Source organism: Pongo abelii, chromosome 16 (assembly GCF_028885655.2).
Source record: "Pongo abelii isolate AG06213 chromosome 16, NHGRI_mPonAbe1-v2.0_pri, whole genome shotgun sequence".
Lineage (NCBI taxonomy): Eukaryota > Metazoa > Chordata > Mammalia > Primates > Hominidae > Pongo > Pongo abelii.
Window position 1 is genome coordinate 34,468,468 of NC_072001.2, and position 27,444 is coordinate 34,495,911.

Here is a 27,444-nt window from a genome sequence, read left to right on the forward strand (position 1 = left end):
TGTAAAATAAGGCTCAAATTTCTTTTTTGAACATGAATACTCAATTAAGTCAACACTGTCTTTAAAATGACTGTTCTTCCTTCACCATTCTGCAGTGTTACCTTTGTCTCCATCGAGTATGCATGAGGCTGGTTTTGTTCTTTTGTCATGTTCTGTTGGTATGTGTGTTTATATTTATGTCCCTACCATATTGTCTTGCTAATATATCTTTAAAATAACTTTTAATATTTAACATTGACTTCTTTATGAAATAAGCTAAGTGCAGAAAGACAAATACTGAATGAGGCACAGTGGCTCACACCTGCAATCCAACACTTTGGGAGCCCAAGGAGGAAGGATCATTTGAGCCCAGGAGTTTGAGACCAGCTTGGGCAATGTAGGGAGACCCTGTCTCTACAAAAAAAAAAAAAAAAAAAGACTTAAAATATTAGTCAGGTATGGTGATATAGCCTGTGGTCCCAGCTACTTGGAGGGTGCTGAGGCAGAAAGATCGCTTGAACCCAGGAGTTCAAGGATGCAGTGAGCTATGATCACACTACTGTACTCCAGCCTGAATGACAGAGTGAGATCTTGTCTGAAGGAAGGAAGGAAGCAGAGAGAGAGAGAGAGAAAGACAGAGAGAGAGAGAAAGAAAGACAGAGAGAGAGAGAGAAAGAGAGAGAGACAAAGAAAGAAAGAAAGAAAGAAAGAAAGACAGAAAGAAAGAAGGAAAGAAAGAAAGAAGGGAAGGAAGGAAGGAAGGGAGAGATGAAAGAGAAAGAGAGAAAGAAAGAAAGGAAGGAAGAAAGAAAAGAGAGATGAAAGAAGAAAGAGAGGAAGGAAGGAAGGAAGGAGAGAGGGAAGGAGGAAGGAAGATATCACATGATCTCACATACATATGAAATCTAAAAACCTTGTAGGAGCAGAGCGTAGAATGGTGGTTACCAGGGGCTAGGGAGAAGGGGAAATGGGGAGATGTTGGTCAGAGGACACAAAATTTCAGTTAGACAGGAGAAATGACTTAAAGAGCTCTATTGTACAACATGGTGACTGTACTTAACAACCATGTATTGTATACTTAAAAATCACTAAGAGAGTAAATATTAAAAGTTCTCATCACAAGACTATTAGTAAGTATGTGAGGTGGCACATATACTAATTAGTTCCATTTAAACATTCTACATTGCATACATATATCAAAACATCATTTTGTATACCTTTAACATACAATTTTTTTGTCAATTAAAATTAAATATAGGCCAGGCGTGGTGGCTCATGCCTGTAATCCCAGCACTTTGGGAGGCCAAGGCGGGTGGATCACCTGAGGCCGGGAGTTCAAGACCAGCCTGACCAACATGGAGAAACCTCGTCTCTACTAAAAATACAAAATTAGCCGGGCGTGGTGGCACATACCTGTAATCCCAGCTACTTGGGAGGCTGAAGGAGAAGAATCACTTGAACGAGGAGGCAGAGGTTGTGGTGAGCCGAGATTGCACCATTGCCCAGCCTGGGCAACAAGAGTGAAACTCCATCTCAAAAAAAAAAAAAAAAAAAGTAAATAGTTCATGTCCTTCACAGGGACATGGATGAAGCTGGAAGCCATCATTCTCAGCAAACTAACACAGGAACAGAAAACCAAACCTGCATGTTCTCACTCATAAGTGGGAGTTAAACACATGGACACGGGGAGGGGAACATCACACACTGGGGCCTGTAGGGGGGTGGAGGGCAATGGGAGGGAGAGCATCTGATTCTCCTTCTTTCAAATATTTGAAGTGAATAGTAATGTCACCATAGCAAAATTTGTCATTGAATCCCTTTTGCATACTCAGATTGCGTAGTGCAGTTCTAGTGACTATAGCCTTAGGTGAGGGGGCTTCCAGTCTCAATTTGGAAAGGTATTCCATGTTTGATGTAGCTAGGCATCCTGAAGTCACATCTTCAAGTTTTAAACTAACATGCCCCAAACAGATGAGACCTCCCAACCTAAAAGGATCCCTGCACCACAATGCAATGTCTAAGTACCTGTGACAGGCTTCTATGTCAAACAAACAGGATGCTCTGGTTCTTGTCCATTTTCCTAGCTTATTACGATAAAGAATTTCTGATGATTCCCATGTTTGACAGTCGTCCGAACTGTCCTTAATAGGGCAGGAAGCTTCTGAAGTGACATCTTTGGCCACTTCTTGCTTTGCTAAAAATTGCTTAGATGCAGCTGCATCGTCTATGGGATCCACATTTTTTGCTTGCTTTTCAGCAGATTTATCTACAAGAGGAGGTGGCGGCAGCTTCTCTGGCTTTTCAACAAGAACATCTGGTTCTGCCTGATTTGGAGCATCAGCGGAAGGCAAAGGAACTTTCACTTGTGGTCGTGGTGGCACAGGTGGTTTGAAAGTAGATCCTTGGATGGGTTTTGACACTTGTGCTGGGTCTGTTATCTCAGAAGTTTTTAGGGGTGGAGGTTTATTTCCATCTTTGGACTGAATTTTTGGTGGTAGTGGGTGACTTCCTACAGCTAATTTACGGTTTAAAACTGGTGATATAGTTCCAAGGGGTTTAATAGAAAGTGTTGTTGGAGCACGTTTGGGACGTGCTTAATTAAGTATGGGACGTCATATTTAATGATTGTGCCTCATCTTTGAACTCATTTTGTGCTCTGACATCACTTGCCAAGTCTTCAAATTCAGAATCCAGCTCTCTACTTTCAGTATCTACTGTCAACCCGGCAGCTTCCTCTTCATAACCTGATTGGCATGAGCTTGACAAAAAGTTTTCTTCCAACTGGCCAAAGTTATCTTGCAGCACTGCACCTTGATTACTCTGGCCAACAGGCCTTTCATAGTACACCAGGACTTGGTCACCAGCCTGCTTGATAAGCTTCAACACTTGCAGTGTTGATGTGATTTTCACACCTCCAATGGCAATAAGTTGATCTTCCCGCTGAAGATCTGCAATTGCAGCAGGCGAGTTTGGAGCCGCAGTTTCAATGATGAGGTGCCCAGCATACCCCATCAGTTGACTGGACAAGACGAAGTGTAAGTCCAACACTTTGTAAATTCCCTTTTATTAATTCAACCTGCTACATTCTAACCATGTAACTTTAAGACGGCCTTCAGTAAGTGCCCATTGTTGTATATGGATATGCTCTTGCAAGGTCTGGTATGGAAAAAACGGCTTAAATCTGATCTTGTAATTCGGCAGGGTGTGCTTGCGCTTGATGATCTTCTTGAACTGGTTGACGATGATGGAGGTGAGCTGGGGAATGGGCCGCCCTTCAAACGGGGAGCGCACCTCGAAGTCGATCAGCGGGTCCTCCACCAAGGAGAAGAACCAGTGGGTGAAGGGCACGCGCTTGAAGACCAAGCGCAGCCTCCCCACCACGCGGGACAGCTTGACAAACAAGTAGGCGGACTTGCCAAAGACCAGGTCCACGTCGATGGCCAGGTGGAAGCCCCCGTTGTACTCCACCTCCGCCTCGAAGGTCAGCTCCTCGGGGCAAGCGGCGGGCGGCGCCTCCCCTTCGGGGCCGTCGGGCTCCCCAGTGGCCGAGGGCACGACGGGCCGGACGAGCCGGATGGTCTTGATGAAGGGCACCGTCTCGCCCAGGAACACGTCCCGCAGGCTCAGCCCCTCCAGCAGGCGCCCGGCCGTCTTGGTCTGCAGCAGCTCCTCGACCTCCACCCTGATCTTGGTGACCCAGCGGCGGGTCAGCGCGGTGTCCGGCAACTCCCGAACAGGAAGAGGATGGTGGCGTTGAGGAAGTAGCAAGTCTCCCGCGTCGGCGGGGCGGGGGTCTCGGGGGCCGCGGTGGGGGTCGCGCCACCCTCAGGGGCCGCTCGGGAGGGCTCCTCATCCCGGCCGCCGCTATAAAGTTACTCCCTTAGGAGCAGGCCCGGCACTGGCTTGATGTAGCGGAAGCCCTCGTCCGCAGGCGGCTCGGGTTGTCTGCGGTACAGCAGGAGGAACTGGGCGAGGAGCGTGAGGAAGGAACCCAGCACCGCAGACGCCAGGATCATGAGCAGCAGCCCCATCCCGCCACCGCCTCCGCCCGGGCCCCTACTGCAGCACCCACAGCGCCGCTTTCTTCACGCCGCCGCCCCCGCTGCCTCCATCTAGAGGACATCTGGAGGCTGGGTCGGGGCGAGCGGCTCCGTGGGCCTCGTCCAGAGGCTCGGGCCGGCGCGGTGCCGCGCCCGAGCCTGCAGCGGCCCGCGCCTCCTCGGACCACCTGTAAGTCTTAAAATAGGAGTTTTGTGACTTCTTTCTAACTTTTATGTAATAAACTTTTTACTTTCGGAATAATTTTAGATCTACGGAAAAGCTGCAAAGAAAATAAAGAGAGATTATCTTACCCAGCTTCCCTTAAAGTTAACATGTTACACAACCATGGTACGTTTGCCAAAACTAAGAAACCAATATTAAATTCTGAATTTTCATTAACAGTAATGTATTTGCATTCCACTAAGTTTTTACACCAATGTTCTTTTTCTGTTCCCAGTATCCAGTTCAGGATACTATATGGCACTTAATCATTACGTTTCCTTGGGTTCCTCTGGCCTGTGGCCAACTGTTAGCCTCTCTTTGTTACTGTGTATCGACAGTTTGAAGAGTACTGGTCAGGTCCTTAGAATGCTCTTTAATTTGTGTTTGTCTGATTTTTTTTTTCATGATTAGGCTGGAATTATGAGCTTTTGGAAAAATAATCCGCAGAGGTTAAGCTTCCTTCTCATCACATCATATCAAGGGGATGTGATATCAACATGCCTCATTACTGGTGATGTTCACCTTGATCATGTGGTCAAGGAGGTGTTTGCTAGGTTTCTCTACCACACAGCTACTCTTTCCCGGCTTTCAATACTCTAGTCTTGCATGTGAATCACTAAGTCCAGGCCAGGCACAAGGTGGCGTGGGAGGTAGACACTAAGGTCCAATTCCTGGAAGAGACAGTATCTATTCATATTATCTGGAATTCTTCTACAAAGAGTTGTCCTTCTTTCTTACGTATTTACTTGTTCATTTAATCATTTATTTATATCAGCGTAACCTCAAGTACATTCATTTTATACTTTGGATTGTAAGCCAATACTACGTTATTTATTTTACTTCAGGGTCACATCTATATCTCTCTGATATGCCCCATCCTTTTGTTTTTTTGAGCATTTTCGTTATTCTGGCACTTGAAAATGATACAGGCTTTTCTGGCTATCTCTTGCCTCAGTGCACAGACTAGCACCTCCAGTATCATGTTGAATAACAATGGTAAGAGCAGACATCCTGTTGTTTTAATTTCTAATCTCTGAGATGCTCTTACAACATTTTTTCATTCAATATAAAAATGTCTTTCTCACATTTAGAAAGTGTATTCCTATTTCTAATATAGTGACAGTTTTAACAATCGTAACTAGACAGTTCAATTTTTTAAAACTTTTTTTCATGGAGAATTATGTTGATTGATTTTCAAATGATAAACTAATCTTGTATCCCTGGCCCCCAGCATGACCATGATGTATTTTCCTTTATGTATATGTCACTAGACTCAGTTTGCTAATGTTTTTATTTGGATTTATTTTGTATTTTTATGTTTTGAGACACAGTCTTTGTTGCCAAGGCTGGAGTGCAGTGGTGCAATCTTGGCTCACTGCAACCTCTGCCTCCCAGGTTCAACGGGTCCTCTTGCCTCACCCTCCCGAGTAACTGGGATTACAGTCACCCGCCACCACACCTGGCTAATTTTTTAAATATTTTTAGTAGACATGGGGTTTCACCATGTTGGCCAGGCTGGTCTTGAACTCCTGGCCTCAAGTGATCCGCCTGCCTTGGCCTCCCAAAGTGCTGGGATTACTGGCATGAGCCACTGCGCCCGGCTTGGATTTATTTTTAAGTCATATTCAAGAGAGAAATTGTCTTTCAAGAGTTTAGAGTAACTTGTTAAGAATTCAAGAGCAATTTTATTTTTTCCGATACTCTTATTTTGGTTTTGGTTGTGTACCAAGATTATCTTTCCCTCATTGGAAAGTATTTTCTCTTCTGTTCTCTAGAATGATTTGTGTAATATGACTTACTATTTCTTCCTCAAATGTTTGGCGGTAAAAATCATCAGTAAATCCTTTGGGACTTGGCATTTCTTGATGACAAATTGTTTAATTACAGATTCAATTTTATAATTATAGGGTTGTGAAGACTTTATATTTTTGAATTTACTTTAATAAATCATATGTTTGGAGGAAGTTATCTATTTTTCAGCAATTTTTGTATAAGGATAATTTTGTATAAAGATTTTCATAGATTTACTAGTTATTTTTTAATACCTGTGTGATCTGTGGTCATATCCCTGTTTCAGTCCTAAAATTTGTTATTTGTGTCTTAATTACCTTAGAATTCATTATAAATTATTTTCATATAATTTATCTTTATAATCATACCATTTTTATACTTATATTTATGTTAAATATATAAATTACATAAACTATAACTGTATAAATCATTATGTATAATTTCGTGTTTGTGTGTGTGTGTAATGAGTGAGACAGAGAGTGAGAATAATATAATCAACCACCATTAACCTATCACCCAGCTGAAAAAATTATCAACTCAGGGCCAAGTGTTTTATTAAAAACCCCATAAATTCTCTAATATGAACAGAGATGTAAAATTGTTTTTAAATGAATTACAGAGATCTTTTCAAATGTTTACTGGGCATTCAGTTCATTCAATCAAGAATTGTCTTTTTCTTTTTTTTTTTTTTAATTTTGAGACAGAGTCTTGCTTTGTCACCCAGGCTGGAGTGTAGTGGCAAGATCTCAGCTTACTGCAACCTCCGCCTCCCAGGTTCAAGCGATTCTTGTGCCTTAGCCTCCCAAGTAGCTGGGACTATAGGTGTGTGCCACCACACCTGGCTAAATTTTGTATTTTTAGTAGAGGCAGGGTTTCACCATGTTGGCCAGGCTGATCTCGAACTCCTGACCTCAACTGATCCACCTGTCTCAGCCTCCCAAAGTGCTGGGATTACAGGCATGAGCCACCGTGCCCGGCTGAAAATTGTCTTTTTCTATTGGGTCATTTTTCTATTCTATACTGATTTTTACATAACCCATTAGGTTCAAAATTATTCTTTTTATGAACAGCCAATCTAAAATACCATCTCCCATCTCTCACCAAGCTCTATTCTCTCACCTGCTTTAGTTCTCTCCTTGGTACTTTCTGAAATCTGAGGTTTATTAACATATGTAATGATGTATTTATTAGTGTCTGCCTCTCCTATGAGGGGAGGATATTAGTTTTGTTTCCTACAGCTACCCTGGTGACTAGAACAGGGCCTGGCACATAGACATTCAATAAGGATTTGTTGGATGGATTAACTTGATTGATATATAATCTGAATATACTAAGCCCCTGTCAGCTATATCACATGGTTAGATATACATGATACCTAATCCTTGCTGGCTTATGGTGTCTTTTTGCATACAGGTATGTTTAACTTTAATGTTGTCAAATTATTATAATACCTATTTTCTTATGATTGTCTACTTTAGTAAATCTGTCCCCATCCTGAGAACAAGAACATTATCTTTATTCTTCCAAAGACATGCTTAATTTTGCTGCTCACTTTCAGGTTTTAATCTATCTGAAACATTTTTATAAACGGTGTCTGATAAAATCTACATTTTTCCTGAATAAACAGTGTTTGGATAACTTTATCCCATAATTTACCTCTTACTTGCTGATCTGCAATGCATTTCTTCGCACTTAAGGTTTGATTCTCTTTTGCCTGTTGGCTGTGTCTATGCACTGCCACGTTCTTTAATTTTCATAGATTCCTAGTAGAGTTTGATATTTTTAGTCGGTGAGTGCCCACCCACTTTGGTTCCAGTGCATGATTTGCTAGAAAGACTCAGAGGACACAGACAGCTGTTAGACCCACAGCTATTGTTAATTACAGTGAAAGGATATAGATTAGAAGCAGCAAGGAAAAAGGTGCACACAGCAGAGTCCAGCGCCAACGAGGAGGCACGACCTTCCAGTTGTGCTCCACATGACTGACCTCAACCACTCAGTCTCCAGTCAGCTGTCTGCCACCCCCAGAGGTCAAAGTGACACAATATGACCCAAGGCCCAGGCATACATAAACAGGTGTTCACTATAGCATGTGGTGTGACCCAAAGCTTCAGGTTTACAAAGTTACTCATACCACACAGAATATTACAAAGGCTCAGCGGTTATCTCCAGGAGCCTGTCAGGGACCGTCCTGAAGCCCTTTGGAATATGCAGGGTTTGGGCAGCCCAGGCCTGCTGAGTTAACACTTTACTGAACAGTTCTTCTTTTCCAAAATTGTTTTATTTTTTTCTTGGCCCTATACACTTTCATATAAATTTTATATTTAACTTTTTTCAATGAAATACCCTGCTGGTATTTATATTTGAATTGCACTTAATTATTAAATATCTTCATAATATTTAGGCCTCTGATACAGAAACCTTGCCTATCTACTCATTCATTTTTAGTTTATTTTCTGTGTTGAAAGACAATGCTACATTTACTTCTGCATAAACGTTTTGCATATCTATGTTAGATTTAATTTTAGGTATATTGCTTTCTGTGAGTAAAGTATATATTTTTTTTAATTCAGGATATTTGCATCTCTCTCCATAAACGAGCTTGGACTATAATGCTTTATTCTCACGTATTTTTATATATTTATCTCTATTTCTTTTTCTATTCTCTAGTACAGATGATATAAGACTAGAAGTATCTGTACCTTGAATAGAATTTATTAGCAACACATCTTTGGTACTTTGTCAAAGTTAATTTTCAAGAGTTGATGTAATTCATTTAATTCACGTAGGACCATTAAAGTTTTCTATCTCCTATAATTACTTCAGCTGGTATAAATTTTTCTAGGAAACAGGCAACTGTAATTTGCCATACTGTAGGTTGTCTAGTGGACCTGTAACTTCTGCCTGGCTCTCCCTGGCTCTTAGATCTCTTCATTTCTGGAAGAAGTCAGCCAACACCCTGAGAGGACACTCAAACAGCCCTGGGGCAGGAGGCTGTGTGGGAAGGAATGCACTTCTCAGAACCCACTTCCCAGAAATGTGAGTTAGCTGCCTTGGAAGTAGGTTCTCCAGTTCAAGTCTTTTTTTTTTTTTTTTTTTTTTTTTTGCCAATGCTGTCTTTTATTGCGCGGAATGGGGGTGTAGGGGTTAATTGGGCTTGGGGGCCACGGTGGGGACACTGCTGCCTCAGCTCCTCAGTACATTCATCACGGGGGCGGGACCCCAGCCTCGCTCCCGCGCCCTCCGCAGCCAGGCCCGCCCCTCGGTGCCAGTGCTGGAGAGAGCTGGGGTGCTGCTCCCCAAGGTCACCGCGGGACGCGCGTGGACGGGGGCCGGGCCGGTTATTGCATGAGCGCGATGGCGGCAGTGGGAAGCCGGCGGGCCAAGAATATTGCACTTAAAAAATGATCCTCATCCGACGGCGGGCCACCTAGAGGGCGGGGGGCGGGCGGGGCTCCACAGCCGGCTCTTCTCAGCCACTGGGCCGCCCCGTCCCTGTTTTACAGCTGGGGGAACTGAGGCACCGAGGTGAAGGGAGCCCCCTCGCACACGAGGCCGCCGCCGGCGGCAGGGACGATGGGAGTGGGCGCAGGGCGATGAAGGGGGACGGCGGGGGGCGCGGAGGGGGCTGCCCCGCCGGCCCTGCCCGTCCGTCCAACTACGGCTACCTATGTCTTGTCTATGGCTTCTGGGCGGGCTGGCGGCCAGGGCAGCACAATGGCATGGCTTTGGTCTGGATGACGGCCCCGCCCCCGGCCCGCCTGGGCCCGCGGGGCGGTTGGCAAGGGTCACAAGTTGGATGAGAGGCGCGAGCGCGCGGAGTCCTGGGGGTCCAGGCCGCTGGCGGCGCCGGGTGAGGCCGAGTCCCTGCGGTCCCGGGTGGGCGCGGCGACCCGGGCAGCAGGCGTGGGTCCCAGGCGCGGTGTGGAGCTGCTGGCCGGGCGTGTGGAGGCCGCGGGGCCGGGCGTTCCTTGGGGCAGCGAGGGCTGCGAGGCAGACCGTGGGCGCGACGCGCGGCTCAGGCGGCGCGCGGGCAGGGCGGTCCCAGCAAGGGGGGCGGTGGCAAGCTGCCTTAGGGCGAGGTCCGCGGTGCCCGAGGGCTGGCGGGCGTGCCCGGGGGGCTGGCGGGGGGCGGGGGCCCGGGTGAGGCGGCGGCAGTGCTGGCCCCGGGGGTGGGCGGCGCACGAGGCGCGGCTAGCCGAGCGCCAGCGGCCCCACGAGCGGCCGCGCCACCTGCGGGCAGAAGCTCATGGCCACGGCCTGCTGCAGCGTGGCGATGGCCGAGGTGACCTGCGGCGGCGGCGGCGGGAAGAGGCCCAGGCGCTGACCCAGCTCGGCCTGCTGCACCATCTCGCGGTGGTACTTGACGATCTCCTGGATGATGGCGTTCTCCTGGTTGTTGAATATGCCCGAGTTGAGGTCATGCTGCACCTTGTGCAGGAGGATGGAATTCTTCTTGCGGAAGCGGTCCAGGCGGTGGATGGCCACCGTCTTGAAGGCGCGCCGCATCATGGGGTACTCCTCCAGCACCTCGTTGAAGTTGTCCACGCTCAGCGAATAGAGGCGGCAGTAGGTTTGGCCCGCACGCTCACCGTGCGTGGCCCCGGGTGAGCAGGCAGATCTCCCCGAAGTAGGAGCCATCAAACAGCTTCATCTCCTTGTTGCCCTTAGCGAGCACGCTGACCACGCCGTGCTGGATGAAGTACATCTTCCCCGTGGTGCCTTAGCGGATGAGGTAGTCACCCGGCTGGAAGACCTCGAACTTGAGCTTGGTCAGCATGGCCGTGACGAAGTTGGGGTCAGCACTGGCGAACAGCGGCATGGAGGCCACCAGCTTCCGGCAGTTGAAGTTGACGATCTCCTCCTGCAGGGGCCTGTTGAGCTCGCCCAGGACGCTGTCCTCGTCGAACATCTTGCCCTGGTAACGGTGCTCGTAGTAGTCGTGGATCTTCTGGCGGAAGTCGGCCGGTAGCTTGTGGAAGGACATGTACTGCTCCACCTGCTCGTACTTCTCCTGGTACTGGCGCCGCGAGGAGTCCAGCGACTGGATGAGGGCAGTGGCGTAGCCGATGAACATGGCGTAACAGGTGGCATCCACAATCATGCTGAGCATGGTCAGCCAGATGTCCGTCATGCTCTGGGGCGCCTGCCGGCCGTACCCAATGCACAGCATGTGGCTCATGGCCGTGAAGAGTGCGAAGGAATACAGTTGGCTACACTAGTGGTTCACCATGCCATTGATGGACACCCAGCAGTTGCACGGGAAGTCCTGCAGCATGGCCACCAGGAACTGCAGGCAGCCATCCCAGTGGCAGAGCAGCAGCATCATACTGATGAGGTTGCAGATCCGCATCACCGCGCTGGCCAGGTCATAGGTCATGTGGAAGATCTCCCACTGGTGGATGTATCGGATCAGGTGCGAGAGGCCCAGCAGCCACCGGAGGTTGAGGATCTTGGTGAAGCTCACGATGCGCAGGGCGCACGCCGTCTTGTAGACCTCGGAGTCCATGCCCTTCTCCACGATGAGAAAGATGTAGTCCACGGGGATGGAGGACACGAAGTCCACCACGAACCACTTGCGCAGGTACTTCTTCTTGATCTTCTTGGGGTCCAGGATGATCTCCGTGTTGTCCTCGATCACAATGCCGGTGTGGAAGTTCAACACCGGGTCCATGAGGAAGAAGGTGTCCGAGACCACGTTGAACACGATCCACAGGGCGGTGGTCTCGTCCTTGAAGAAGGTGATGCCCACTGGGATGATGAGGTTTCCCACCATGAACAGCAGCATGGTGAAGTCTCTGTATGGGTGGATGATCCAGGCCCCCGCTGACTGGACGCGTTCCTGCTCGCGCTCCACGGCCTTCTGGCTGCTGAACATCAGCTGCGAGATCTTGTTGACGCCAGGCTGCAGGAGGGCGCCGAACTGGCGCTGCATGAAGCTGGCCTGGCTGCCGCGCGGCTCCGGCGCCAGGCCGCCACCTCGCTGCCCGCCTCCTCCGCCTGCCCCGGCCCCGGCCCCGTCGCGGGCCCCGAGGCCACCCCGCGGCACGAGAACGACACCTTGGGCCCCCGCGCCGGGCCCTCCGGCCTCGCGGGGCTGCACTGCAGCTCGCCGCGCCCGCACTCGCCATTCGGGCTGCCCTTGGCCGTGCTCGCCAGGCCCGGGGTGCCGAGGCAGCCGCACAAGCTGTCGCGGCTGCCGAGCCGGCCCTACGGGCCGCCCTCATCCGCCGCCTCCGGGGGCACCTCCTCGCCCCGGGGCAGCTGCTGGGGGCGCGGCGGCCCGGCTGCTGCTGTTGAGGGGGCGCGGACGGCGGCGTCGGCGGCCCCGGCGCGGGGGTAGCGCCCTGGCTCTCCCCGGGCCGCCCGCCGCCCCTGCGCGCGTCCATGGCGAGGCGGCGCCCGGCAGTGCGGAGCGGAGCCACCGCCCAGTTCAAGTCTTTACATGGCCATCACCCCAGACATCTGCCTGAAGCCTCCTGAGAGCTCCGAAACCAGAAATATATATTTGAGCTGCTCCTAAGTACATGACCCACTCACAAATTAGAGATAATTAAAGATTGTTTTTGAAATCACTAAGTAGGGGGGCGACCTGTTATGCAACAATATATTACTAATACAAATGTTTTCTTATGATTACAAATAAAAATTATTTGACTAATGACTTATGAGGATTTAAAAATATTAACATATAATCTTTTTTGTTATTTTTTATTTTGATTTCTAATTGCATTGCCTTACGACTGAAGAACAATTGGATAACGCCTGCATATCTTTATTGAAAATTTTCTTGTATTTATGGCACATAGCCCATTTTTATAAATGTTCCATGAGTGAATGAGAATATGTACTTTCTAATTATTTGTTGCAGTTAAATATTGACACACTTGACAAATATGTGATCACTTTACTTACCAATTTCTTCATGAAGTTCTGACTGTGCATAGTTGATATTATGTTATTAGGTTTAGACAAAAACTGTTGTCTATTTCTGAGGAGTTGTATACTTGACCCTCATGTACTGAATGTATTTGTTCCTAGTGATACATTTTACTGTATGGTTTATTTTTCTGGATGGTAATAATACCATGGTGGCTTTCTTCTGGTTAGAAAATATCTGCTATATATTTTCCTTCTTTTTACATTAATATGTCTATTTCCCTATACTATATACATGTTTACTCTCAACATTTTTCTGTTATAAAATATTTCAGTATGAATATCTATGTCTTTTTATTGGCATGTATTCATCTCGTCTTCATCCCATTTGTGGAGGAGAGATTCCCACACTGGGGTTATGGAAATGACTGGACACATGACACCCAACACTAGACAGATGAGTTCACACCAGCTTATTAGTCACAGGCACACACAGCCCAGGGGAGGATGGAACCACGTGATGTGGGGCCACATGAGGGCTGCGCTTGGAAACAGAGTGAACAAGCAGGAGCTGAGGAAGTCAGGCTTTGTAGTAACAAGAGGGTGGAGTGACCCTTGCTTCCTGGCTCTGCCACCCATGATAAGGAAGGTTGTCTAGGGGACCTGCCACCGGAGCAAGGTGGGTAGGGGCATTATAGTTAGGCTATTCAAGGTCCTCTGGATTCTAGGTATAAAGTGGCAGATAATATTAATTTTGTGCCTTATAAGAAACATCTTTTGATCGTTTATATTTATTATTTTACCAATATATTTAGATGTATTCCATTCTTTTTATTATATGCTATGTATTATGCTCATTTTTCTGTTTTTGCTTTTTAGTATCTTGCTGGAGAGCTATACATTTTATTTCTCTGTTTTTGAAGATTCCCTTTCATATTTTAATACATATAGTTAAATATACAGTTTTAATTCCACCAGTTAACCAGAATAATTCAAAGACCTTAGGATTCATGAATTCTAATCAGCTCCCTTTCAAGTTCCATTATTTAAAATCTGGTATTTTAGCTTCACCTGGTTTTTTAAATCTGAAATTAATTATGCTGTAGTTATGAGAACTACCATCATTTTCTATCTTTATCCTGCTAGATGGGTCAACTGGAATCCTAGGTGGAGGGCCTGCCCTTCACAGCTGCCTTGTGTTTGCTTCTGCTAGATCCCTGTGGTGACACAGTGATGGCCACCCTGATATCCCTTCAGGCTTATTGCCCCAAGACTGACGGTACTGCCAGCAGAAGCCCTGGACAGACAGTCCTTTCAGGAGTAAGGACTTACTGCCCGCCCCATCTGACAGTGCAGTCAGGTGCCAGCCCTTCCGACACGGCCCCACCACCCAAGGTCATGACCCCCTCCCAGAGCATCCCAAGACTGATTCACTTGGAGCACTAAGGGCCTCGCCTCTCACCCTACTCCGGATAATTTTTAAGAGCCACGTAATCTTTAGAACTCCCTGCAAGGCTGGCTGAGTCTTGCCATCTTCCTCAGCCCAGTCCCAGTCCGGCTTTCTACTCCTCACTTCCAGGCAGAGATTCCAAGAGCATTCCCTCATCCCTCTCCTGCATGTCAGTCTCTGTCTCAGAGCTTGCTTCCCACAATAATGTCACAGTGGTATTACCATCCAGGAAACAATTCCTATCAGTGTCTTAACTTGTCCACTCCCAAGCCACAAGGAGAGCATGAATTCACACATAAATACACTGGAGGCATCAGCCTTTGCCTATAAATTCTTAGGGGAGACTTTACCACCTAGAACCTGCGATCAGTCAAACACGCTCTCTGTTGTTTCTCTGAACCCACAGGAGGTTGAATGTTTTTCTAGTCTCTGGCTTACTGGGAGGGAGGGGCAGTGTCAGCATATAGGACAGGCTTACTGTGGATCTAGGTCTAATTTCTACCCGATGCAGCCCAGAGCACCACCTCCTACTATAAAATGAAGATGTCAGTGAGGTCCACTCGTGCTTTACAGTTCTGGTTTGCAGATTCATCTGAAAATGTGGTCTTGGGCCTTTGTTGGAATTTCAGCTCTCCATTTGAAACTGTTTGCTACAGTATCCAGTACTTCTGAATGTTCTGCACTAGGGAGATAATTATCTGGTCTGCCCTATTGCTGGGAATGAACATCTTCTCATTATAAATGATATAAGCATTGTTTATGAGCTTGATTTGTGAGATTCATCCTTTCAGAGATCTAGTCTCATAGGAACTGGTATAATGAGGTTTCTAAACCTAAAATGCATAGAATCTCAGGCTCTGCTGCTTATGGAAACTCCTCCAGGTACAGACACAATTGTAGACCGTGCAGTGCAGCTAATATTCTCATCTCAAAGAGATCTGTTTAGTTGAACGCATTATCTACTAAAGAAATCAGGCCCTTGGGTTCATTTGATAAAGAAAGTCCCACTAGATTGCATATTTCCATCTTTTTCTTCTAACCTCTATGTCTCCAGAACCTGGCTCAGGGCCTGGAAATCACAAGGGCTTAACAGTTATTTTGATGAATTTTTTAAGAAGTGATTTTCCTCGTTCTGTACTTTCTTCCAAAGAGTGAAAAAGAAATAGATTTTACTGAGTTTTTGGAATAAATCAAATATGTTAGATATGGTTTTTCTACCTTATAGAGGAGTAACGGTACCATGGTTTCTGAAAACTTGAAACAGCACAGAAGTGGCTGCTCTCAGCCTAGACAGGAGTTCTCCTGAATATTATCTGTGAGTAATGACCTTCAAGTTCGTATGAATAGCACTTTTCAAATGGGCCCTAAAACATTTTTCTTTAACTTTAAAAAGACTCAGAAGTAATATTTCTCTGAATTACTGCACTGCACAATGAATGTCTTTCTTTGCCAGTGAAGGGTGTCTCTGGACTAAATAATTTTGTTTTGCACCAAAAATAAATGTATTCCACTAAGGAATTATATTGGAGTACATGTAAATGCCTAGCTTAAAAAGAAATGGCTCACGTTAAGGTAAAAGCTCATAGTTTAAAAATTAGACTTCCACCTTCTTGTAAGGAGTAATGCCGCATCCTTTCCAACTGTCCTTTGATGAAGAAGATTAGCAGATGAATGGATACAACTCTTCCAGCTGAAAGAATCCTTAGAGGTCATTAAAGGGAACTCCTTACCTAATATGAGTATTGACATTACAATAGATGAGAAAGAATGGGCTTGGGAGGAATCAGACATGGATTCTTTGAAACCAGAGCCATCCCTTCTCGCCTTTCTCTGTGCTCGCTCAAGATTACCATCAGTAAGTTCCTCTTTCCTTTCTTCCATCAAGACAAACCTGATCCGTCCTGTGCTGCACTTTCTCAATTCTTACCAGGTGACAGAGTGCTTCATGCTAAGTTGTTAATAGTTTTTCAGTTTTTTTTTTTTTTTTTAGATGGAGTTTCACTCATCTCCCAGTCTGGAGTACAACAGCACAATCTTGATTCACTGCAACCTCCACCTCCTGGGTTCAAATGATTATCCTGCTTCTGCCTCCTGAGTAGCTGGGATTACAGGTGCACACCACCATGACCAGCTAATTTTTATATTTTTTAGTACAGCCAGGGTTTCACCATGTTGGCCAGGCTGGTTTTGAACTCCTGACCTCAGGTGATCCACCTGCCTCAGCCTCCCAGAGTGCTGGGATTACAGGTGTGAGCCACCGTGCCCAGCCAGTTGTTAATAGTTAATAATACCTTGATCTCATACCACTTTCCTGCAGAATGTTCAAGTGAAACATTAACTTTATTTCTAATTTAAAATAGAGATCTTTGGGGCTTATGTAGGCTATTATATAGGGCTGAATCAGATAATTTGGTTTGATGCTCTTTTTAATGCTCCCAAAGTCAGAATGCCTGTACTCTACCTGTGAGGCTAGTCCTGACGTGGCCTCCAGATGGACTACTACAGAAAGGTTTTCCTTCATATCATTTGCCAGTTATCTGAATCCCTCTGTCTTGGGATGGAGATTGAGCACACACTCAATATGCATTAAACACAAATGACCTAAGTGAACATTTAAAAGCTGATCTTGGCAACTTTGGTAATGCTGGGAGTAATGTCAACTATTTTTAAATTATAAAATTATAAAATTACTCTGAATGTACCACATTGACTTGCTTTTCACTACAACATTCTAGAAAGCAGCCTGGATCAAGGCTTTTTCTTTTGCAGAATCTATCAAATTTCAGGAGGGAGAGACATGAAGGACCCAAGCACAGACTGGGGTAGACAGTGTCTCTGACAGGTCCTGGTGATTCCTGCCTCCTGGTAGGCAAGCCCTCCCCTGAGTTTCAGCTGGACTTAGTGACTCACTTCTAACATACAGAACACAGCAGATGTCACTTCTGAGATTAAGTTACAAAAAGGCAGTGTCTTTGGCTTTGAGCACTCTCTCTTGCTCTCTGCTGTCTGAGGGAAACCAGCTGCTATGCTGTGAGCTTCCTAATGGAGAGACCCACAGAGTCAAGAACTGAGGTGGCCTCAGCTAATAACCAGCAAAGGACTGAGCCCTCTGCCCAATAACCTGAAAGGGGCTGAATCCTGCCAACTCTACAGGAGTAAGTTTGAGTGGCTCCTTACTCAATTAAACCTTTAGACAAGATTATAGTCTGAGCCGACAGCTGGATGGTGACCTCGTGAGAGATTCAGAGCTGAAGATGCATCCAAGCCATATCCAGTTTCCTGGCACACAGAAACTGTGAACTAATGGCGGTTTTAAGCCTATATGTTTGGGGATGATTTGTTGTGCAACAATTGATACCCAACACACAAGGTAAAACATATAGAACTATTCTGATTTAATCTTTTCTTCTGGAACTAAGAGCAAGAGGAAACCAGTTCTGGTTAATAAAAAAGTTAAGAACTGATGTGGCCAGTTAGCATTTTTTTTGTATTTCTTTAAAATATTGCATGCCTTAAGTATTGTATGTGCTTATCTCAATATAAGGCAAAATACATTTACAATTGTGTTTTAGAATTCAGGCTTCATAGCCAACACCCAGGCACCATGGTCAATGATTGCTTTGGACTCTAAATGAAAAACCATTGAATGTTAAGCTTGCAAATGCAGCATTATAAGATATCAATTGTGGCAGGCATCAGAATTCTCCTGTCTCTAACTTAAAATTGGGGGCTCAGCATAGCTCCTCCCCCATTATTTTTTTATACTCTTAATCAGATACAATCATCAATATTTTTCTGAACAATTATTTGAATTTGCTCTGCTTAGCAATACCTATTACTAGACCCTCATCACCTGAACTCAAGTAAACAAAAAAAAAAGGTAGAGAAAGATATCTTATGAGCACCTGTCAAGTACGAGGTCCTACACCTGATATTTATAGAGGCAAAGATGGAGTGGTCTAGTGTCTATGCTCTGGTAAGTGGCTGCAAATTAGGGATAAGTAAACACTACACAATGCATCTAACACAAGGCAGAAGATGTCCAATGCCACAGAGACATACCAGAAAAGTGACATGAGGTTTCAAACCAGAGAGATTTCAGAGCTAGTCAAGAAGATCAGAGAGGATATGTGAAGGGTCTCACGCCCAGCAGCTTGGTGCCTTGTCAGCTCCACGCAGGGATGGATTACTCTGCAGTCACATGAGAAAGTGGCCCAGCTTCTCAGGGAGCATCTCTTCTGAGGCCATGTCTTCTTTTCTGTTGACCCCATCACAGTGAGTTGGCCTCAAGTCCACCTTTTACCTGGCTGCCCGAACTCCTCATTGGGTGTGAGGTTCTGTCTCCCCAGTACTCTGGGACCTGGTCCCGTTTCATTCCCCACATATAGTGTTGTGCTTGGCCATAGAGGGAACAGGTAGGCTACAGTTCCCAAGCCAGCCCCATCTGGTTTCCCAGTCCTGAGCTCTCTGCTTACTTTGGAAGGCAGCTCAGACAGAGCTGACATTTGTGATGTGCCTTGAAGCATGAGGAATGGGGTGGATGGCAGTGTAGAGGGAGATGCTCAACCACATTGGAGTGAAAAACACCAGGCACACAGCTTAAAGCTGGAGGTATGTAAATACTGTACCCTCTTCTTTGTGTTCAAACTAGGAAGCTTCCAGGATCAAATATCATGGTTTACAGAATTGTCCTTGCAATTGAAGGTTTTATGTAATGGATAGTGTTTGTTTCTAGGAGAAGGTCTAAAGGAATTTGCCTCTATGGCTGGTTTTATCCTCTGTAATTTAGGGGACACAAAAGGGGTACTTAAAAATGCATGCTTTCAGTAGATTTTATTAAAAAAATCTACATAAATTTGGTATGCTGGGAGGCAAACAGGGGGTCTAACTGCACTTTATAAAGTATGGGATGGCAAAAGATGAAAAAAATACCAGCAGTTTTCCTCTTGGACTCTAATTGAATTCACTCTTTTGCAATATAGGTCATTATAGTAACAGCAGGGGCTGTGGAATTATGAGAGTGGAGAAGATATTATAATTTTGAGATCCTTAAATTCATGGTGAATAGAGTTTTCTTTCAGTCATACTTGGTGAGGAGTATATTTGACACCCAAGAGAAATTTGGAATATCATTAAGTCAATATATTTGGCGAAAACCAAAATTCTTTTCTCTATTATCATGGAGTCTTAGGACAAAAAAGTATTGTGAGAAGTCAGAGGAGGGAATAGATTTTGGGAGCAGTGTGAACGGTGCTGCATTGGGAAAGAGTAGATTAGGGTGAGGATTGGAATTTAAAGATCTATTGGAGGGAAAAAAAGACATCACAGGGTTATCAGCTGAATAGAACTGATCCAAATATCAGAAAAAAAATTATCATACATGGTGCCCAGTATAGAATGAGTGAAAAGAGGATGATGAAGATAAGTTATTAGGAGGCTACTGTAATAGCTCAGGCCAAAAGAATGAACATGTATTACTGTGTCTGCCTTAGTCCAAAGATGAGCAATGATCTCTAAGACCATTTAATGTGCTAAATTGAGAAGCCAGTAGGAGACCATTTTGAACCATTACTAAGTTATTTGAACTTTCGACGAGAAAAGCATGCAATTCCCTTACTCAGGTTATGTTGGGATTTGAAATGTAGACTGAAGTATTTCTAGCTTCCCCATAATCAATTTCAATTTTGCCAAGTTTTGAGGCGATGGGAATTCAATGAGGGTCATTAATCCTGCTGAGGATAAAGCAGACACAGCACACAGAGTTTAAGGCTGCTTTTCTGATTGTGTGTAGACTCAGCCATTGTGCATAGGCCATGGTCTAGCCAGCTGCACAGGAGCTCCGTGGAGGCCCAAAGGCAAAGTGAGAAATAAGGTATCAAAAAAATTGGGATCATGTCTTTGTTCCAGCCGCTGGGTCCTCAGCCCCGTGGGGCATGGTTGTCCTTCTCTCCTGACCAAAGCACATGTGTACTGCCAGCCTCTGGTTCTGGGACCTTCTGCCCTGGTGAGCTCTCACTCTCTGGGCTACTGAGAAGCTAAGTCTGCAACTTCATGTACCTGTTTTTAGTTGGGACTGCTTTGCTGGATGAAATGTTTGGACATTGATATAACCTCAGCGAACAGTAAGGCATAATTTGTTCATACCATGTCCTCCTTATTAGAACCATCAGAGAACTGTGAGATCTTAGAGTTAGATATCTATGCTTCTTTGGGTCTTAAAAACCCTTTGAATTATATGAACAGTGATATTTCCTACTTACACTAACTGCTAGGAAGTTCTGGATCTGTGTTCTCAGTTCTAACAAAATGTCCAGAACCTGAGTGGATATTTTATTTTTTTCTGTACTAATTTGCCTTTTTCTGGCTTTATTTTCCTACCCTTTTTTTTTTTTTTTGCCCTTTTCCCATTTCTCTGAGTTAACTTTTTTTCTGAATTTCAAGTCCTTGTTGAAAAAAAAACTGGTGATACAAAATTAACGTTTATACAGAAAAGCAGCCCTTCAGCTTATTATACTTTTTATTTTGATGAGCACCAAAATATCTTTTTCTTTAAATCAATACATATGAGGCTTTTTTACTTAACAAGTTATTTCCTAATTTGAGACATCCTTTCTTACATATGATCATCTTTTGCAAGTTAAATCACCTACACTTATTTATCAGCTTTGAGAAATCTCCACCAACCACAGTATTTCCACGATGAAATGCACATTTTCATGAAACACATGTCTTTTATAAATGTGCTGTGATCTGCAGCCATTAAATGGCCATCCACAGTTATTGCTTTGCCACTGAGCCCGTCTGCACCAGCACCTCCCCTGACCACCTGTTGCCCAAACCCATGCATCCTGCAAAGGCATTTGTTCACTGGCATTGCTTCCTGTCAGCCTCCAGCCTTCTCTCCTTCTGTCTAGTCACAACCTTCTCATGAGTTCTAGTGCCAGGACAACTGTAGAACCGTGATCTGATTCCAGGGCCCAAAATGTCATGTGAAGCTTGAGACCCCTGATTGCCACTCTTATGAAAGCCCCATTGGCCATGCTGGCATCTTGTATTTGTGGACCACAGGGTACAGAGATTAAACCATCTCATTAGCACCCTTTTGTGAACAGAAAAGAGAACCCCAGAGACTGGAGGGAGAAACCAACCCAGATTGAGGGATGGGCAATCCTCAACCAGCCTCCCCACAGCTGGGATTTGAAATGTAGACTGAAGTATTTCTAGCTTCCCCATAATCAATTTCAATTTTGCCAAGCTTCGAGGCAAAAATGAACACTTCTGTCTGTCCAGACACAGACACTTCTCCATAAGCATCTTTGGCAAAAGGAATTTCAGGATCAATTTTCTTCACATATACATGGAATTAGTTTGAAAAGAGCCACACCTGTTTACTCGCAATGCAGCTAAAAAGGAGCCACATGCAAAGAAAGAGTGGGATATAGTGAAAATACCATGGGATCAGGTATCAGTGACCCTGGAGCCTACCATGGCAGAGTCTGAGCTGGGGGTGTTGGTTTTACCATGTGAAAATATGGTTAATAAAGTGTTCCTTATTTTTTAAAAATGCAAGGGATAATGTATATAAAAGAATCATAAAATGTTTGGTTTCATATTTTATGATCCTTATTTGCATACTTATTATTCCAAATAAGAGGTTATACTTTAAAATCTGGAGAGGTATTTCCGACCTGGTTTCTCCAAACTTATTACTTTTATAGAGAGGAGAAAATAGGAACCTATCTTATCTATCAAGATTGTAAATTAAATCAGTACTTGATGCCCTCAGTAGCAGATTTAATTGCCCATATAAAAAGTGAAGGTAAGTTTTGACAATAAATGTAAATGTAAACAAGGTCATCCTGAAACATCACAGCATTCTGGCACATTTATTACCTATATTGATTATTTTGTTTCCGTGATAGTTAATTTTACGTGTCAAATTGGCTAGGCCAACCTACTCAGCTATTTGGTCAAACATCAGTCTCGAAATTGCTACGAAGGTATTTTTTAGATGAGCTAAACCTCTAAGTCAGTAGACTTTCAGTAGGGCAGATTGCTTTCCATGTGTGTGGGGGCCTCATCTAGTCAGTAAAGGCCTTCAGAGAAAACAGACTGGAATTCCCTGGGAAAGAGGGAATTCTGCCTCCAAACTGTCTTCAGAGTCTAGATGCAACTCTTTCTGGGGTGCCCAGGCTTCTGGCCTGCCCTGCAGATTTTGGACTTGCCAGACTTTACGATTAAAGGAACAAATTATTATATAAATTATGAATATAATTCTTTATATGAATCTCTCTTTATCTCTGTCTCCTGCTCTCCTCTCTCTCTATAAATAATATATATATGCAGTTATCCATATACATATATATACACATATATACATTCTGTGAACATATATAAACACACACACACATGCACACATCTTATTGGGTTTCTCTGTAGAACCCTGACTAATACAGTTTCTCTCCTTTTCCCCAAGAACAGGAGAGACTGAACTGCGAGTGGAAAAAGCCACACGGAGACAAGAAATGCTGTCCCCTCACCTCTCTGCTCAGCGTCTTCCCAATGGTAGTAAAAATGTTTCCCTGCTCTGCAGATGAGCTGCTCAAGCTCCCTGGTGGGTGCAGGGGAGCTCCACTGCCTGTATGTGACTGTCTCTCTTTCCTCTCTCTTTCTTTCCCTTCTCCACCCAATTCCTGAGTGGGAGACTGACTCATCTTGGGGCGAGTGGACCAGGGGGATGCCCTGTGGCAACGGCCTGTGAAAAGGCAGGGGTCACACGCACATGGCGCTCTGAGCTCTGGGAGGAAAAGCGCTTCCAGCAGGGGAGAGCAAGTCCAGACCCCATTCCAGAGCTGGCCATGTCCTCTGGCTATGTTTCACAGCCCTAAGTAGTGTTCAGATTTCATTTAGATGAAAACAAACTTTTGACCTAATTGATATTTATTTAGATATTTGTTTCATTTATCCACTTGATCCTTTGGATTTGGAGCCTAGCAGAGTGTCCTTTCTCGCCAAATCACCGTCATCACTAACTGAGGCAGAAGCAACATGCCAGCCAAGTTGGTGGTCTCCCCACAACAATGGCTTCCTGGTGCTGCAGGTGGAAGGCAGCTGGAAGTACCAGCATTCATTCCAAACTCACACACTATCGAAAGCCCACCGGAAAATGACTTGCTCACAAATTACCCTGAATTTGTGTTTTAGATCAGATGTGAGTAAATTATAGCTATTGCTTATTTTCACTGTTTCCAGTGTAAGTGAATGATAAATCCTCCTCCTCCCTTTCCTCTTCCTTCTTGTTTTTTCCCCCCCACCCCCTTTCTTTTTTCTGTTTTTGGAGACAGAGTCTCGCTCTGTTGCCCAGGCTGGAGTGCAATGACACCATCTCAGCTCACTGCAACCTCTGCCTCCTGGGTTCAAGCGATGCTGTGTCTCAGCCTCCAGAGTAGCTGGGATTACAGGCATGTGCCACCACGTCTGGCTAATTTTTGCATTTTTAGTACAGACAAGGTTTCACCATGTTGGCCAGGCTGGTCTCAAACTCCTGACCTCAAGAGATCCATCCACCTTGGCCTCCCAAAATGCTGAGATTACAGGCATGAGCCACCATTCCTGGCCTCTTCCAATGTTATAAAACATGGTATCACTCATTTAAGCTTCTAGAGCTAGTTGTCTACACAACTTCATTCATTTACTCAGCAAATAATAATTGAGGGTCTGCCACTTTATCAGACACTGTTAGACCCCATAGTTTTCATCACAGGCCAAAAAATCAAGTTTCCTTGATTTCCAACATTCTAATTGATCATGGCAGTGGTGGATACAGAAGAACCAAAAACCCCAAAATGTACCACCTAAGATCACAAGTACTCTAAAAAAAGAGGGGAAGAGAGAAGAGGTAAAATAAAGTCATGTGGGAGGTAGGTGTGAAATGGTGATGAGTGTGGGCCTCCCTGAGAAAGTGACATTTAAGTCAAGACTTGCAGGAGGTAAGGGCTGTGCCCTGAGGATCCCTGGTGAAGAGCAGTCAAGGAAGAAGGAGCAGCACTCACAAAGGTCCTGAGGCTGGCGAGGAGGTGCTGTGATCCACACAACTGTAAGAAGCAGGTGTGGGCCTAAGCAGAGGATGGAGGGAACTAACAGAAAGTGAAGATGAGACTGTAGCTTCAGTCTGAGGGAACATAACGAGCCACTGCTTTGATCACTGGCAAGATCTTTGCCAGGACTTCAATACTCTACTCTAGGAACAAAGTTTTGAGCCTACTTTGGCATTTGTAGGAAGAATGTGTATCTTTTCCTTTATTGCAACTAAGGCAGAGAATTCTCTAACTCTAGGAGAAGAGCTCATGTCCCCTGGCGTTTTCCTGACCCCAAGCTGAGATGCTTGGCATGAGTTAAGAATGGAAAGAGCTGTTTCACTAAATTTGTACCAAACATTGGGTGTTGTTTTGGATCCGTGGAACAGTGGGTGACACCAGCAGGAAAAGAAGAATGTTTTTCCCACAGGAGGTTGGGACCCCAGATGAAGCAGCAGCTTTAATCGGCTTTGAATCAGCTTTGAATAACCAGTGAACAAACCCACGTGTCTCTCAACAGGGAGCTGTTCATGCTGCCTGGACCTCCTATGTGTCTGAGCGAAAGAAGACAAAACAAAAGAAAACAAAACAAAGAAACAGAGAGAGAAGAGGAACATAAAGTGTGAGTTCTAATAAGCTTTATTTTTCTAGGAACATGTCTTTTTCATATACATTTTCAAATGCAAGATACAAAGTTGTATATAATATCATCTTACGATTATGTAATGTTTTAGAAGACTATACTGAATTCCATGTATTATTTCTTTCGTTGGTTTTGTCCTTGCCCCTTTTTCTTCAGTCATGCTCACTGGTATTTATCAATTTCATGAGTAATAAGATTGGTATTATTGTTTCTTATATATTTAGCAAAATTTACTGGTGAAGCCTCTAGGTCTGGAGATATTGCAGAAGTAATATTTTTTATTTAAAAATGTATTTTCTAGGCCTGGCATGGTGGCTCACGCCTGTAATCCAAGCACTTTCGGAGGCCAAGGAGGGTGGATCACCTGAGGTCAGGGGTTCAAGGCCACCCTGGCCAACATGGTGAAACCCCGTCTCTACTAAAAATACAAAACAAATTAGTCAGGGATGGTGGTGCATGTCTGTAATCCTAGCTACTTGGAAGGCTGAGAGGGGAGGATTGGCTGAACCTTGGAGGTGGAGGTTGCAGTGAGCCAAGATCACGCCACTGCACACTCCAGCCTGGGCCACAAAGCAAGACTCCATCCAAAAAAAAAAAAAAATGTATTTTCTTATTAGCCATTGGATTATTAATGTCTAGTATGTCTTATGTCAGTGTTGGTATGTTACATTCAAATTTTGAAAGGGAACCACTTTTGGCCTTATTGAACCTCTCTATTACATGTTGTTTATGTTTATTAATTAATTAATTTATTTATTTATTTATTTTTGAGACAGAGTCTCGCTTTGTTGCCAGGCTGGAGTGTGGTGGTGCAATCTCAGCTCAATGCAACCTCTGCCTCCTGTGTTCAAGAGATTCTCCTGCCTCAGCCTCCCAAGTAGTTGGGACTACAAGCAGATGCCACCTTTTTTTTTTTTTTTTTTTTTTTGAGATGGAGTCTCGCTTTGTCAACCAGGCTGGAGTGTAGTGGCGCGATGTCAGTTCACTGCAACCTCCGCCTCCCAGGTTCAAACAATTCTCTGCCTCAGCCTCCCGAGTTGCTGGGATTATAGGTGCCCACGACCACGCCCAACTAATTTTTTGTATTTTTAGTAGAGATGGGGTTTCACCATCTTGGCCAGGCTGGTCTTGGAACTCCTGACCTCATGATCTACCCACCTCGGCCTCCCAAAGTGCTGGGATTACAGGCATGAGCCACCATACCCGGCCCGGTGCCCAGCTAATTTTTGTATTTTCAGTAGAGACAGGGTTTCACCATGTAGGCCAAGATGGTCTCGATCTCTTGACCTTGTGATCTGCCCGCCTTGGCCTCCCAAAGTACTGGGATTATAGGCATTTGTATTTTTCAGAGTGCCAGTAGGAAATAGATGGAACATGCAATTTAAATTATTTGAGAATAATAAAAGGACTTTTACCCAAGTATGGGCTAGGGTGGGAAAATCACAGGGATGGATAATACAGTATCCTGAGGGGTGATGTTGGGGTTATAGTTACAACCTCTTGGTCTTAAAGGGCAAGGGAAGGAGCAACTGCAGAAAGCCTGCGCCAGAGGTCTGGCAGAGAGGGAGGCCTGAGAGGAGGCAGTTGGGCTGTCCATGTGGAGAGAGAGTGGGAGGAACCAATGTTACGGCCCCACACTCCTCTTACCTTCTTCCAGGGCACCACAGAAAGCCCAAAGATGAAAGAGCCCACATATATGGTCAGCCTCCCAAAGGGCAGATGTGAATTGAGAAAGGTCAACTGTAAGTCTGGAGGGGCAAACAGAAAGTGCCCAGCACAGGCTCCTCTTGCTCCTCTGTCTACATACTTTTTCCAGGTAAAAACTCTTTGTCTTCATCACAGGAAAGGCAGCTTGACCATTTGAGGTAATGCTGATTCTGTCAGATACCCATGTAAAACATATACCCAGAGCAGCATTCTCTAGCATACCCGGATGGATAACCTTAAAAGTACTTCAGACACTAAAAACACTAGAACAAAGACTAAAGGATTAATGAAGATCAAGGCAGGAAGCCCAAAGCTTGACTAAAAGGAGTTCCCAAAAGAGAGAACAAAGAAAATGGAGAAGTACAAATTGCCTAAAACAATGGATAAATGTATTTCAATGTTAAAGAAAGACAAGAGTCTTCAAGAAAAGGCCCACCAAGCTAAAAATATAAAAGAAGAAGATACAAATTGACCTTCAGCTAAAGATAATATCATAACAAAAATATTCTAAAAATCTTTCGAAGAGAAAACAAGAAAGGAAGCTCTAAATTATACAAAGCTTGTCATTTGAGAGAAAAGCCACATTTTTAGTTGGAAAGTTTTAACTGTTAGAAGTCAGCTATCTTGAAGTTTACCCAAAACTTTAATACAAGCAC

General features: G+C 44.8%; 2 pseudogenes; both read right to left on the minus strand.

Moving 5' to 3' along the window:
- Positions 1-1,592: 1,592 nt before the first annotated feature.
- Positions 1,593-4,198, minus strand: LOC129050443 (PDZ domain-containing protein 8-like; annotated as a pseudogene).
- A 2,288-nt stretch (positions 4,199-6,486) lies between these two features.
- Positions 6,487-24,588, minus strand: LOC129050442 (potassium/sodium hyperpolarization-activated cyclic nucleotide-gated channel 2-like; annotated as a pseudogene).
- Positions 24,589-27,444: the final 2,856 nt, after the last annotated feature.